Source organism: Balaenoptera borealis, assembly GCF_965194805.1.
Source record: "Balaenoptera borealis genome assembly, chromosome: 4".
NCBI lineage: Eukaryota > Metazoa > Chordata > Mammalia > Artiodactyla > Balaenopteridae > Balaenoptera > Balaenoptera borealis.
Window position 1 is genome coordinate 110,055,119 of NC_138861.1, and position 16,581 is coordinate 110,071,699.

General features: G+C 37.0%; 1 long non-coding RNA gene across 1 annotated transcript; it reads right to left on the bottom strand.

Annotated features, from left to right (window-relative positions):
* Positions 1-3,882: 3,882 nt before the first annotated feature.
* LOC309627532 lies at positions 3,883-9,234 on the bottom strand. Its single transcript, XR_014243796.1, has 2 exons — positions 5,433-9,234; positions 3,883-5,110 (listed from the first exon to the last, which is right to left on the bottom strand). It is a non-coding gene; the product is annotated as an uncharacterized lncRNA (long non-coding RNA).
* Between the last annotated feature and the right edge of the window lie 7,347 nt (positions 9,235-16,581).

Here is a 16,581-nt window from a genome sequence, read left to right on the forward strand (position 1 = left end):
TAAAGAATTCCTATCTTGGGTCACATTTTCTTGGAAAGTTAACTGATCTAGAAAATGTATTTAGGCTGTGGGGTTAATGCATGATGGTATATGAATGCCATGTATCTTCATCTGTACACAGGGATGGCAAAACCTTCAGATAAGAAAAAAATACATGTATGTATATAATTATATAATAAATGGAGATACAATTGTATTTAAAGATATCCAGAAAATAGAATTTTTGTATTAAAGCAAATGTGGATATATTTTTAATTAGAAAGCCAAATCCACATGAAATATTAAGATGAAATAGAACACGTTAAATGAATTCTATGCTTTTTGTAGAATCTTACAGTTTTGTTGGCACAGCAACCAGAGGCATAAGGAAATTTCCTGTCATTAGGGGAACTTCAAGAGAAATGTTTCACAAACACTGGCTTAAGAGTTGACTCCTCCAGAGTAATCTATCTATAGAGAGGGTCTTAGAAGACTCATCTTAATAAATGAGAACTCATAAGCACTCCAAACCTTAGTGGCAAGAGATGGATTCGTAGATTACCCACACACATCTCAGAGAAATAGAGATGTGAAAATTGATCCAGAGACACAAAAAGCCAGAGATGAAGAGGAAGAGTTAAGAAAGAACTTTCAGGTCCCTTCAAGCCACATTAATGTGGATAGTCATTTGATTCAGTCTTTTTATGCCTAAAGTTTCTAGAATGAGATTGACCAACCTAAATGCTCTCTAGAGTGTACTTCAGAATTTTTGGAGAGGGGAGTCTTGCCGGGGCTAACTTGTAGAAAGGGGTGTTTTAAGCTGAATTGACATGACATGAACATATTTTTATTGTTCATAAAATGAAGTGGATGAATAAAAGAATGGAAGGGAAAGGAGATGATAGAGATTGTGATGGAGATATTTAAAGTCTTTTTGTCCCATATCTGTTGAGCTATTTTGACACTCCGGATATTTTGACACGTTGGATATCTCTGGGAAGGTAGATTGGTGCAGCATGAGATTCAAACCTTGTCTGGTCATAAAAACCATCTGGTGTGATTCTTTAAATGCTTAATCCCTATCCCACACTTAGTCAAGAGTTCCAGGTGGAGGCCTGGAAATGTATATTCTAATCAAGTGCTCCATAGAAAATACATAAGCTTACTTACTAGCTGAATGACTGTGAGTAACTCAGTTTCCATATTTCTAGAATGGGAATCAGAATAATGTCTTTCTTATAGGATTGAACCAAGACATAGAAAACCATCTGACCATAACACCTGGCTCAAAGTAGACACACAATACACATTCATTTCCCACCCATTTTTCCCCATCCAGGAACCCAATCCTTTGCTGGCTGCTTAGAGCCATCCCATAACCCACGGGAAGGCCATGTTATTTTCTTCCCGTGGACATGGAGGTTTGGGCAACATCAGCATATATGATAAATGAAGTGGAGATTCTCTGAGTCTGTTAGAATTCTGTATCAGCCAAATATCTTTGCTTATTTTGTTGCTTCCTCGCATTTTGGAGGGGCCCTTTTGATAAGTAGTAAATACTTCAGTATTTAAATCCTGAGTAATCCTCTCAAAATAAAACAAACTAAAAAAGAAAAAAAAAATCAAACCTAGAAGAAAAAATTTTATTTCCCCACCCCAAATTTCCAAACCTTAGTTCCTCATGCCTTACAAAATGTCTAAACTCAAAGAGGAGAAATATTAGTCCCTGGAGAGAAATGCAGCAAGAGGGCTGAATGTTTACATAGTAATAGAACAAAATGAATATAGTTATTCCATTGACAAGCTAATTTCTTAAAAGGAAATTTCATTTGTGTATTCAACATACATTCCACAAGCATCTATTGGGTACCATTGTGAAGTAAGCACTGGTACATATTAGGGATAGAAGATTAATTAGAAATAGATCCTGCCTTCAAGGATTTCACAGAGTAGTAGAGGAGACGGATGTACAAAAATAAACATATGGTAGGAACATATTATATTAACGGTATGAGCAGTTTTAACAATTCTTTATTTCCTTGGGTTCGTACTAACTCAGATTAACTTCCAGACAACTTTAGAATAAAAAAAATTTCCCTAGATATATTACAATTGTGGTCCATAATCTTCTCATTCAGTCTCAACAATATCACTGGAACCAAGTTGCAATCTATATTGTTAGTCTTCTACATAAAACATGTAACTGTTCGTAACTTATTTTTCCAGTATATTTTATAAGGCAGTTCTGTTATTAACTCACTACTCTCTTCCAGCACTTACTAAATCTTTGTTCATTAATAGATTGCAATGCTTTTTATCCCCCAAAGAAAAAAGAAAGGATTAATATTTGTTGAATATCAACAAGGTGCCAAGTTCATTACACTAGTGTTCCATATTCAGAGTGACAACAAGATTTGGGAACAAGAAGAAATAAGATTACCCTCTGAAGGCTAAACTACAAAGCAGCACATGGTGAAGGAAATTAACCAGCCTTAAAAGAAGCAGCCTAAAGCAACAGAGTTGAAATGACTCAAGAGGTTATTGCAATCTGGTGGTAAGGATTGAAAGGGGTGCTTTAAGCTGAGTGCTTTAGCAAAGTCTGGGCTACACCAGCATGATAAGGTTGAGTCATAGACAGTGGTATTAATAAAAGTAGGAGAGGGAAAAGTGCAAACTGAAGTTAATCAGAATTGTACATCCAAGAGAACGAAACAGATAAATATGTGGCGAATATATTCCAGCACTGCCTGGAGGACAGGGTATCTTGGTCAATACATGTTGGCTAGGTCATTCTTTATTGGCCAAAGTCATCCCTATTTTATGAACATCCAGAAGTTATCTTAGAGAACTTTCCTCAAGATCATTACATTCCTATAGTTTGACTTTTTGCTCATCTAAGTAAACATCTGATTAAGACTTAGGTTTCTTAGGAGAGTGATGACAGAGAAAGCATCCACTCATCATGATGATTTCAAGTAACCTCATTCCTGGAGTACATTTTTTAAATCATTAAAAACCTTACATCTTTGTCTACCCCTAAAGTTGTAGACAAGATTGTCTCAATCCCCTATTCTATGCCTTATGGAAAGTTTAATACTCTTCCTAATATATCTGAGAAGTCTTCATGGTGGGGAAAAGTCAGTGCACTTACATTCTTGGGCCCACATTTTGCTCTCTTTCCTCATTTTGTGCCTTGTGGCTGTTCCTTTATCTTCCATTTACCTTTGTCTTCCATTGATTCAGGAAACTCAATCTCTTTCCTTCATAACCACAAGAAATGTACAATATGCCTAAGGCCAGAGTAGGCATGGAGACTTTCCCTGCAGTTTTGAGATTATGGCACTTTAGCTCAGTGCAAGTAACTTTAAGTTGAACCTTAGATATCCTTATCTTCTTACACTATTATAGTCATTTCTCTCTCTATCATCTCTCTCCCGTATTCTATACTCTTTCCCTTTCAGAACTACCTGTCTACCTACCTGGACACACACACATGAACACTCACACACACTTTTCCATTTTGTTTTTTTTTTTCTTCTGAACATCTTTAGTGGAGTATAATTTCTTTACAATGGTGTGTTAGTTTCTGCTTTATAACAAAGTGAATCAGTTATACATATACGTATGTTCCCATATCTCTTCCCTCTTGCATCTCCCTCCCTCCCACCCTCCCTATCCCATCCCTCTAGGTGGTCACAAAGCACCGAGCTGATCTCCCTGTGCTATGTGGTTGCTTCCCACTAGCTATCTATTTTACGTTTGGTAGTGTATAGATGTCCATGCCACTCTCTCACTTTCTCACAGCTTACCCTTCCCCCTCCCCATATCCTCAAGCCCATTCTCTAGTAGGTCTGTGTCTTTATTCCCGTCTTACCACTAGGTTCTTCATGACTTTTTTTTCCCCTTAGATTCCATATATATGTGTTAACATACTGTATTTGTTTTTCTCTTTCTGACTTACTTCACTCTGTATGACAGACTCTAACTCCATCCACCTCACTACAAATAACTCAATTTCATTTCTTTTTATGGCTGAGTAATATTCCATTGTATATATGTGCCACATCTTCTTTATCCATTCATCTGTCGATGGACACTTCGGTTGCTTCCATGTCCTGGTTATTGTAAATAGAGCTGCAATGAACATTTTGGTACATGACTCTTTTTGAATTATGGTTTTCTCAAGGTATATGCCCAGTAGTGGGATTGCTGGGTCATATAGTAGTTCTATTTTTAGTTTTTTAAGGAACCTTCATACTATTCTCCATAGTGGCTGTATCAATTTACATTCCCACCAACAGTGCAAGAGTGTTCCCTTTTCTCCACACCTCTCTAGCATTTATTGTTTGCAGATTTTCTGATGATGGCCATTCTGACCGGTGTGAGGTGATACTTCAATGTAGTTTTGATTTGCATTTCTCTAATGATTAGTGACGTTGAGCATCCTTTCAGGTGTTTGTTGGCAATCTGTATATCTTCTCAAATAAACAACCTAAACTTGCACCTAAAGCAATTAGAGAAAGAAGAACAAAAAAGCCCCAATGTTAGCAGAAGGAAAGAAATCATAAAAATCACATCAGAAATAAATGAAAAAGAAATGAAGGAGACAATAGCAAAGATCAATAAAACTAAAAGCTGCTTCTTTGAGAAGATAAACAAAATTGATAAACCATTAGCCAGACTCATTAAGAAAAAAAGGGAGAAGACTCAAATCAATAGAATTAGAAATGAAAAAGGAGAAGTAACAACTGACACTGCAGAAATACAAACGATCATGAGAGATTACTACAAGCAACTCTATGCCAATAAAATGGACAACCTGGAAGAAATGGACAAATTCTTAGAAATGCACAACCTTCCGAGACTGAACCAGGAAGAAATAGAAAATATGAACAGACCAATCACAAGCACTGAAATTGAAACTGTGATTAAAAATCTTCCAACAAACAAAAGCCCAAGACCAGACGGCTTCACAGGCGAATTATATCAAACCTTAAGAGAAGAGCTAACACCTATCCTTCTCAAACTCTTCCAAAATATGGCAGAGGGAGGAACACTCCCCAACTCATTCTACGAGGCCACCATCACCCTGATACCAAAATCAGACAAAGATGTCACAAAGGGGGCTTCCCTGGTGGTGCAGTGGTTGAGAATCTGCCTGCCAATGCAGGGGACACGGGTTCGAGCCCTGGTCTGGGAGGATCCCACATGCCACGGAGCAACTGGGCCCGTGAGCCACAACTACTGAGCCTGAGCGTCTGGAGCCTCTGCTCCGCAACAAGAGAGGCCGCGATAGTGAGAGGCCCGCGCACCGCGATGAAGAGTGGCCCCCGCTCGCCGCAACTGGAGAGAGCCCTCGCACGGAAACGAGGACCCAACACAGCCAAAAATAAACATAATAAATAAATAATAAATAAAAAATTTAAAAAAAAGATGTCACAAAGAAAGAAAACTACAGGCCAATATCACTGATGAACATAGATGCAAAAATCCTCAACAAAATACTAGCAAACAGAATCCATTTTCTTTTGAAGAGCTCTCAGCTTTCTCTACTACCTACCCAGAATTCAGTTGAAGTTCTGAAGTAACTACCAATAAGGACCTCTTAACATTTTTAGATAAATTGCTATGCAATTTTCCAACTGAGTTTCAAGATAGGGTTCAAGTTCAACTTTCCAATTACAGTAACTTTCTGTTATCTACCTTCACATTCATTTTGGTTAGTTTCTCTGAAATTGATCACCTCTGGGATTGTCATGACTAGGCCACTGGGCTTTCAGAGCAGGGACCTAGACCCAGGAGTTGAGGTCCTACCCAACTTTAGCTGGACTGTCTTCCGGTCACAGGACAGACTTTCTTCTCTCTGTTATAATTCCTTATATTCACTTCTTCTGTCATCGCTAAGGCTCTAGTTTCCAAGGCAAGTAGCATAGATTATGTCTTTTAATGATTACAGCTCCTCCAGGCATTCAAAATTATTACTATTCTCATCTTACAGCTGAAATAACTGAGGTTTCATGAAGTTTAAGATACTTGCTCAAAGTTACACATCATGTATCAGAACTGGAATTTATCTTAGGTCCATCTTTATCCGTGTGTTCTTTCTGCAACACCAACAAAGCTTATATTTAACCGAGAGCCAGTTAATATGTCTAGCTGTGCAAATATTCCTTAAACTAAAATACAAACCCTCCTTTGCAAAATCATTTCCACAGCTCTGATAAGAATATTACTCTAATGTGGACTCTTTAAAATTTTTCTTTAAGAGTTCAAAGAGTCATCCTTTGTCAAAGGACTTACAAAACTGCCTTCTCTTGTCTTTTTCATTTCCAGGACACGTAATGCAAGTATGCTGAGGTTGATTGTCCCAGTTTCCCAAAGCAGGCATGAGGTCAGGTATGTGTGGTTATTTGGAGTGAATGGGTCATAAACTAGAACATAATAATTATGTGCACACGTATACAGCTCAGCCCCAAGAGACTCAACGCAGCTGAACTTATGCTTTCAAGAGCAGTTGGAGAAAACCGAGCTCAAACTAGGAGTTAGGATATACAAAAGGTCTTTGGCTGCATTTATTCAGTATGCTTCAAATTGCTATATTCAAGCATATCTATGGCTCTGGTTCCAAATTCAAATTATCTTGATAAATACCCAGGCTGCATTTGGGGAGCAGGAATAATTCTACATATTTAGGGATGTGGTCAGCTATCTTCAGAGGGTCAGCTCTCTCTATGTAAGTTTGGCAGAGAGTCTGAAGTCAGTAAATGTTGGGAGAATGAGACTTCAGTTGGAAATTTGGGGGAAGGCTCATACCTTGTAAGAAAAGAAGTAAATACATACCTTATCTCCATTCTATAAAAATAGAGAGATGCTATAAATAAAAGTCCAGTTGGAATGGGTTTCAGTGAAGCCTTCACTTACTGTACCTTCCTTCTATAAGTCATGATATTCCTTTTCAGAGGTGAGTCTTAAAGAAAAAGCTTGAGCTCTCACATAGCATGAGCAGAGGAGAGGGGAGCACGGAAAGCAGAATTGGTGGCAAGGTCAGAGATATGTAGTTGTAGGAGGGGATGACTCCTTTGAAGAACAGTGAAGAATTCAATAAGGGAAAGGGAGTATAGCAAAGACAGAGCAGTGGAGGAGAGTGAGAAGAGATAAGATTGGAGAGGTGGGCAAGGATCAGACCCTGGGGGCCTTGAAAGTTTCTTTAAAGAGCCTGGACTCTACCTTGCAGGTACCATCTATTAGTGGTGAACTAGGCAGCCTTCCTTTCCATGGAGTTTTCCTTCTAACCAGAGAGGTGGGATAAACAACTAATCAGCAAAGATCAAGTATGGGTATACAAATAAAATAGGTTGAGATTGAAAAAACATGGTGTTGGGGCCAGAGAGGCCTCATTCAGATCTCAGGACTACTACTTGTCAACAGTGTGACCTTGGACTAAGCATCAGTTTCTTCTGAGAAAAACAACAATAGCAATTCCAGGGTTGTTTGTAAAAAATAGGCAGTGGATTCCCAAGTTCTTGTCTATTGCTTGTCATGCAGTAGTTGCCCAAAATGGCACCCATTGAAGGATCTGGATGGCGAAGCCAAGGGTAAGAACTACATGTGGGCAGATTAGGCAATTGTTTTGCTGGGACAACCACAACAACGTAAAGAATAATAGTAGCTAATATATACTGGACACTTGGTATGTGCAGAAACTATTCCAGAAGACTTTTACATGCATAAACAATCCTATCATCTTCTTTTTGCAGATGAAAGAATGGCAGTACAGAGAGGGTAAGTGACTTGGCCAGAATCATGTACTCAGCAAGTAGCAAAACCAGGATTCTAGGCAGTCTGTATCCACACTTGCACTCCTAATCACAGCCTTACAGCGCTTTATATTTGGGTCATAACATTATAGCTGATCAGCTTCTAGCAAACCATGTGACAAGTAGAAATTTTTCTGTTAATTTTTATTTACGTGGATCCAGGATCTAAACTGAACTTCATCTCTTGGATAAGCACCTATCACTTTATTTTACAGTCAAGCACACGGAGGCCATTTTGGCTAACTGACTTCCAAAGGTCACAAAGTTTGTAAATAGTGGAGGCAGCTCAGGAGACCAGGTCTCCTTAACGCCAATCCAGAGCTGGAAGGGCAGCTAAGAACTGTGTTCTCCATGAAGCGGGCAAGCGTCTTTGGTCACTGGACAGTAATGGCTTCTAATTCTCACCATCAGGAATATTTATTTTAAACACTTGAGATTTTTAAGTACTGTCTCCACTTAGAAACACAAAAAAGTAATAAGATAGCATTAGTTACTCATATAGCTACTATTATTTATTACATCTGAGTGGACCTATATAGTTCACAAAAATATTTTGCAAACATTCTATGATCGTAATTGCCTACACTGACCTTAGAGGTTTCTTTTTTTTTTTTTTTTATGACGTCTTTAATGGACTATAATTGTTTTACAATGGTGTGTTAGTTTTTGCTGTATAACAAACTGAATCAGCTATACATATACATATATCCCCATATCTCCTCCATTTTGTGTCTCCCTCCCATCCTCCCTATGCCACCCATCTAGGTGGACACAAAGCACGGAGCTGATCTCCCTGTGCTATGCAACTGCTTCCCGCTAGCTATCTATTTTACATTTGGTAGTGTGTATATGTCCATGCCACTTTTGCACTTCATCCCAGCTTACCCTTCCCCCTCCTCACGTCCTCAAGTCCATTCTCTATGTCTGTGTCTTTATTCCTGCCCTGTCCCTAGGTTCTTCAGAACCTTTTTTTTTTTTTTTTTTAGATTCCATATATTTGTGTTAGCATACGATATTGGTTTTTCTCTTTCTGACTTACTTCACTCTGTATGACAGACTCTAGGTCCATCCACCTCACCACAAGTAACTCAATTTTGTTTCTTTTTATGGCTGAGTAATATTCCATTGTATATATGTGCCACATCTTCTTTATCCATTCATCTGTCAATGGACATTTCGGTTGCTTCCATGTCCTGGCTATTGTAAATAGAGCTGCAATGAACTTTGTGGTACATGACTTTTTTTGAATTATGATTTTCTCAAGTTACATGCCCAGTAGTGGGATTGCTGGGTCATATGGTAGTTCTATTTTTAGTTTTTTAAGGAACTTACATACAGTTCTCCACAGTGGCTATATCAATTTACATTCCCACCAACAGTGCAAAAAGGTTCCCTTTTCTCCACATCCTCTCCAGCATTTATTGTCTGTAGATTTTTTGATGATGGCCATTCTGATTGGTGTGAGTGATACTTCATTGTAGTTTTGATTTGCATTTCTCTAATGATTAGTGATGTTGAGCATCCTTTCATGTGTTTTTTGGCAATCTGTATATCTTCTTTGGAGAAATGTCTATTTAGATCTTCTGCCCATTTTTGGATTGGGTTGTTTGTTTTTTTGATATTGAGCCTCATGAGCTGCTTGTATATTTTGGAGATTAATCCTTTGTCAGTTGCTTCATTTGCAAATATTTTCTCCCATTCTGAGGGTTGTCTTTTGGTCTTGTTTATGGTTTCCTTTGCTGTGCAAAAGCTTTTAAGTTTCATTAGGTCCCATTTTTAAATTTTTGTTTTTATTTCCATTTCTCTAGGAAGTGGGTCAAAGAGGATCTTGCTGTGATTTATGTCAAAGAGTGTTCTGCCTATGTTTTCCTCTAAGAGTTTTATAGGGTCTGGACTTACATTTAGGTCTTTAATCCATTTTGAGTTTATTTTTGTGTATGGTGTTAGGGAGTGTTCTAATTTCATTCTTTTACATGTAGCTGTCAAGTTTTCCCAGCATCACTTATTGAAGGGGCTGTATTTTCTCCATTGTATATTCTTGCCTCCTTTATCAAAGACAAGGTGACCATATGTGTGTGGGTTTATCTCTGGGCTTTCTATCCTCTCCCATTCATCTATATATCTGTTTTTGTCCCAGTACCATACTATTTTGATTAATGTAGCTTTGTCGTATAGTCTGAAATCAGGGAGCCTGATTCCTCCTGCTGCTTTTCTTTCTCAAGATTGCTGTTACTATTCGGGGTCTTTTCTGTTTCCATACAAATTGTGAAATTTTTTGGTCTACTTCTGTGAAAAATGCCATTGGTTGTTTGATAGGGATTGCACTGAATCTGTAGATTGCTTTGGGCAGTATAGTCATTTTCACAATGTTGATTCTTCCAATCCAAGAACATGGTATATCTCTCCATCTATTGTTATCATCTTTAATTTCTTTCATCAGTGTCTTATAGTTTTCTGCATACAAGTCTTTTGTCTCCTTAGGTAGGTTTATTCCTAGGTATTTTATTCTTTTTGTTGCAATGGTAAATGGGAGTTTTCCTCAATTTCCCTTTCGGGTTTTTCATCATTTGTGTATAGGAATGCAAGTGATTTCTGTGCATTAATTTTGTATCCTACTACTTTACCAAATTCATTGATTAGCTCTAGTAGTGTTCTGGTAGCATCTTTAGGATTTTCTATGTATAGTATCATGTCATCTGCCAACAGTGACAGTTTTACTTCTTTTCCGATTTGTATTCCTTTTATTTCTTTTTCTTATCTGATTGCTGTGGCTAAAACTTCCAAAACTATTTTGAAAAATAGTTGTGAATGTGGGCAACCTTGTCTTGTTCCTGAAATTAGGGGAAATGGTTTCAGTTTTTCACCATTGAGAACGATGTTGTCTGTGGGTTTGTCATATATGGCCCTTATTATGTTGAGGTAAGTTTCCTATATGCCTACTTTCTGGAGGGTTTTTATCATATATGGGTGTGGAATTTTGTCGAAAGCTTTTTCTGCATCTATCGAGATGATCATATGGTTGTTCTCCTTCAATTTGTTAATATGGTTTATCACACTGATTGATTTGTGTAAATTGAAGAATCCTTGCATTCCTGAAATAAACCCCACTTGATCATGGTGTATGATCCTTTTAATGTGTTGTTGGATTCTGTTTGGTAACATTTTTTTCAGTATTTTTGCATCTATGTTCATCAGAGTTATTGGTCTATAGTTTTCTTTTTTGTGACATCTTTGTCTGGTTTTGGTATTAGGGTGATGGTGACCTTGTAGAATGGGTTTTGGAGTGTTCCTCCCTCTGCCATATTTTGGAAGACTTTGAGAAGGATAGGTGTTAGCTCTTCTCTAAATGTTTGATAGAATTCGCCTGTGAAGCCATCTGGTCCTGGGCTTTTGTTTATTGGAAGATTTTTAATCACAGTTTCAATTTCAGTGCTTGTGATTGGTATATTTATGTTTTCTATTTCTTCCTGGTTCAGTCTCAGAAGGTTGTGCTTTTCTAAGAATTTGTCCATTTCTTCCAGGTTGTCCATTTTATTGGCATATAGTTGCTTGTAGTAATCTCACATGATCCTTGTATTTCTGCTATGTCAGTTGTTACTTCTTTTTCATTTCTAATTCTATTGATTTGAGTCTTCTCCCTTTTTTTCTTTGTAAGTCTGGCTAATGGTTTATCAATTTTGTTTATCTTCTCAAAGAAGCAGCTTTTAGTTTTATTGATCTTTGCTATTATTTCCTTCATTTCTTTTACATTTATTTCTGATCTGATTTTTATGATTTCTTTCCTTCTGCTAACTTTGGGGTGTTTTGCCCTTCTTTCTCTAATTGCTTTTGGTGTAATGTTAGGTTGTTTATTTGAGATGTTTTTGTTTCTTGAGGTAAGATTGTATTGCTATAAACTTCCCTCTTAGAACTGCTTTTGCTGCATCCCATAGGTTTTGCGGTTGCCGTGTTTTCATTGTCATTTGTTTCTAGGTATTTTTTTATTTTTTCTTTGATTTCTTCAGTGATCTCTTGGTTATTTAGTAGTGTATTGTTTAGCCTCCATGTGTTTGTGTCTTTTACAGGTTTTTTCATGTAATTGATATATAGTCTCATAGTGTTGTGGTCAGAAAAGATACTTGGTATGATTTCAGTTTTCTTGCATTTACCAAGGCTTGATTTGTGACCCAAGATATGATGTATCCTGGAGAATGTTCCATGAGCACTTGAGAAGAAAGTGTAATCTGCTGTTTTGGAAGGAATGTCCTATAAATATCAATTAAGTCCATCTGGCCTAATATCACATTTAAAGCTTGTGTTTCCTTACTTATTTTCATTTTGGATTTTCTGTCCATTGGTGAGAGTGGGGTGTTAAAGTCCCCTACTATTATTGTGTGTTATTGTTGTTTTCCCTCTTTATGGATGTTAACATTTGCCTTATATATTGAGATGCTCCTATGTTGGGTGCATAAATATTTACACTTGTTATATCTTCTTCTTGGATTGATCCCTTGATCATTATGTAGTGTCCTCCTTTGTCTCTTGTAATAGTTTTATTTTAAAATCCATTTTGCCTGGTATGAGAATTGCTACTCCAGCTTTCTTTTGATTTCCATTTGCATGGGATATCTTTTTCTATCCCCTCACTTTCTGTCTGTATGTTTCCCTAGGTCTGAAGTGTGACCTTAGACTTTTAAACCAGGTTGATTCTTCCAGAAACATATCCCTATAAACAAATATCCAAGATAAACAAATATCCAATTCTTAAAGAGCTGTAGTTCCAGGCAGTCACATAGGTCCTCCCTTCTCCCTCTCAGTTCATCACATTATCTTTGGTTTTATTTCACCTCCTTAGTGCTCTATTCTATTTCCATCTCGATTCCATCCAAAAATGCTTCTTCCCCTGACTTGGTACTTGGCATTGAGACCTCCATTCTCCTGCCTGGGTTCTTGTTTAAGCCATCCTTTATGTCTTGGAAGCTCATATATGACAATAATGGTTCCTGGTCCAGGTATCATCTGCCTCAAAGCCAGTGATCCATTACCAGTCAGACGCTTCAGCTCTGCTCAAGGACCAGTCTGTGAATAAGAGTTTATGTATTTCTTAGATGAAAAAACACACACAGAGAGTCCATGTATCTTGCTTGACGTTGTAGCAGAGCCTACTCATTGTCTCTCAAAATCCATTTTTCTATTATTATTTAGCAATAGAACTTGTGACTTTTAGCTGGTCATGTGGCCTAAAATAAGACTACATTTCCCAGCTTACCTTGTAGTTATTTGTGGCCATGTGATCAAGTTCTAGCCAATGGGTTGTAAGTGGAATGCTGACATGGCAGCATGGAGGACAGCTGTTCTAAACCCCCTGTTCCCTTTCTTCTTCATTGTCTCTCTCTTTCTGATGGTTGGAATGTGGACAGGATGGATGAAGTCCAAGCAGCTATCTGAAGCCATGAGGTGGAAGCCACAGGTTGAGAATGGTGGATCAATAAATCATAAGGCATAAACTTACCAACCTTGGACTGCTTGCTTCTGGATTGCCTTATATGAGAGATAAGTAGATTTCTGCCTTGTCTGAGTCTATTATTTTAGACTTTTTGTCTCTCAGAGTTGACATAAATCTTAACTGATATAAAATCACACTGCTAGTTACTACCACTCAGTTCTTTTAACTTCAAATACACTTGTTTTTATTTTACCCCACAACAACTGATATCTCCATCTACCTCACTTTCAGGGCTTCTCAGAAGATGAATGAGGAAACAGGTAAGAGAGTACTTTGTAAACTGTAAGGCCTTATTTACATGTGAGCAGAAGCAGCGTTTTGCATTTGTGGAGAGCCATGGAAAAATACTTAATGTCTTAGCCTGCTTGTTAGTTGAACAGGTAGGGGAAAAAACCAAAAAGCAAAAAGCGATGTTGTACTAGAGACCTGGATTCCAAATGAACCGGAAACTCCTTTGGCTGAGTCTTGGGCCAAAAGTTGTCTTTCAAGTGGGGAAGGATGTGTTAGTTCTGAGCTTCCAGGACCTCTCTGACTAGCTGTGGTTTAATGCTGCCCAAACTTTTGTGTAAATATACCTACAGCTTAAGTAAAATAGGAAGGATTGGGGATCTAAAATGCCCTAGTTGGGATATTCTCTACGTCCAACATCTCATGAAGGAAATTGTATTAGTAATAAGCAAATTCCCAGTGTTAGAATTTGAGTTGCTTTGGGAGTGAGTGGCCAGGTTTTCAGAGGCTTGTTTGCTTTATGAAGAGTACTGGGGTCAGTCTTTGCTGGCCAGAGGTCTCTAACCAGAGACAGGATTTCACACAGGGCTTTTCATATTTTCTGCCTTGAGCCAGGCTCAAATACCAAGAAGTCTCTCGGGGATATTTTTGCAAGATTGCTCTTTTTCCTTTTGCAACTGGCAAAGGGCACCCAAAGCCAATGCTTGGAAGGTATGCTTGTGCCCTGAACACTTTGCTCAGGCTCCTTTGAAAGGTGTTGTATTGCACCCCAAAGCAAACATTGTTTTGTAATATTCTGTGGGTTTTTTCTGCCCTCATTGCATAATTCAAGATTGACAATACTCTATTTTGAAAAGATAAGACAAAATATAGTCATTGCTCAAGAGACAAGTCAAGCAATACAGTGACTGTGAGGAGTAGTGTGAGGAAATCATAATTATAATAATATCTGACATTCATTGAGCATATTTATGTACCAGGCACTGTAGTAGCCCTTTACATATGCTATATTACTTAATCTTTCCCAAAATAGTATGTGCCAGAACGATTAAAAATACTTAACAGCAAGTAGAGCACAGCATCAGTAGGTGAGAACAGATATTGCTTCAGTGCTGGGTCTGGGTCCTGGAAGCGCCTTGCCTCCCTAAGTATTAAATTTTTTGTTTCTGAATTGTGGGGAAGAACTAAGGGGAAGGACAGGGTGCTTACTTCTCCAATCATATCCCTTCCCATTTCTCCCCTCTCCTCTTCTCCCTTCTCTCCGCTTTCCTTCTAATTAAGCATTCTGGAAAGTGAGAGAGTGATTCTCCCACACATGGACTATACTAGCATTGGTTTAGAGTTATGCTTTAGAAATAAAAGATAAGAAACAATTAAAGCAAGTTGGATTCTAATAGCAAAGAAAATTATCAATGATTGCTTACATCAACAGTTCTCAAATTTTTGATCTCAGGATCTCTTTAGGTACCACAAATATTGAGGACCTCAAAGAGATATTATTTATTTATGCTATTTACATTTATTTACCATATATATAAACTAAAAAAGTAAAAATTTATTAATTCATTTAAAAATAACAATAATAAACTGTGAAATGCTAACATGCATACTTAACAATAATAAATTATGAAATGCTAACATGCATACTTTTATGAAAAAATCACTATATTTGAAAAAAAAATCTATTCAGTAAGTAGACTGTCATTGTTTTACATTTTTGCAGACCATGTTAATGTTTGGTTTAATAGAAGGCAGCTTCCTTCTCTCTGCTTCTTCTTTCATTCATTGTAATACATTATTTTGGTTGAAATATATGAAGAAAATTCAGTCTCACACAGGTATATAGTTGAAAAATGAAAGAGCATTGTATTCAGCTTTTCAAATAATTGTGAATATTCTTCTTTGTCACACAATAAAACTGCCAAGTGGTAGTTTTTAAAAGGTCAGTTGAAATGTGTAATCTGAAATCATATTGATAAAATTTGGTTTTCTATTACACTAAAATCCATTGACCTTTGAATATATATTATACCCATATATGATTTTGAAACATTGCATAATTGTTCTTTGAAAAAACATTAGGTCATTGAATTATTCAGACCTAAATTAATACTAAGATTTACATTTGTTAATATCACCACCAATCTTATCAGAAAAGTCTAAGGATTGAGAAGCTGCCAATCTCATGGTGGAGGATACAAGGTTTCCAAAATTCTAATTTTCACTTTTTAAGCTTGAATTTTATCTTTGGCAGCAAATACTGCAATGTGTTTTACTTGACTAGACATCCTCATTTCATTAACTTTCAAGAAAATGTTTGTCAAATAACCAAGTTTGAATAAACATAGCATTTTAAGAAAAAAAAAGCGATAGTTCAGTTTTTGCAATTCAAAAAATTGCACTAGTGTTTGTCCTAGACACACCCATCAGAAGTAATTTATGGATACTTTTCATTTCACTGCACTAAATATTAAAACATGGTTTGTAATCAAGTGTTGAGATTTATTAAAATTAATAACTTTTAGTACTTTAAGAAGGTCATTCTTAAATAAAACTGGTTTTTCCCCCCTCCACTTTAAAAAGTTTCCTTTTTAAGTGTACAATGGTGAAAAATAGCTTGAGTTCAATTCTGCAGTTGAGATATTAATTCAGTCTTCATATTTGCAGCTACATCTTTGACTTGTCAAGTTACTGTGTTATTGGAGAGTGGCAGTGCTGTGATTTCTTTTGCTGACAGTTCATTCAGCTGTCATTCAGCAATGTCAACTCCACAAGGTTTTATTAAGCTCTGAGCTATTGAGTGCCCCTCTTTAGCCAATGCAATGCATAACTTACCCGATAAGATGCCTCAGTGACTTTTTCATTTTAGTTTGAAAAGCTGTAGTAAAAAATTGTTGGCCTGAAGGGCTCATTGTGCCTTTATTTGAAATATTCAATTTCATTTTCTCAAACTCTGGGTGTTTAATTTCAGAATGGCATCTCATAAAAGACACTGTAATACTATTAAAGAATGAATGCTGTGTTGCATAAGACATAATCAAGTAAAATACTTTCTGTCACGGTCTTATTTTT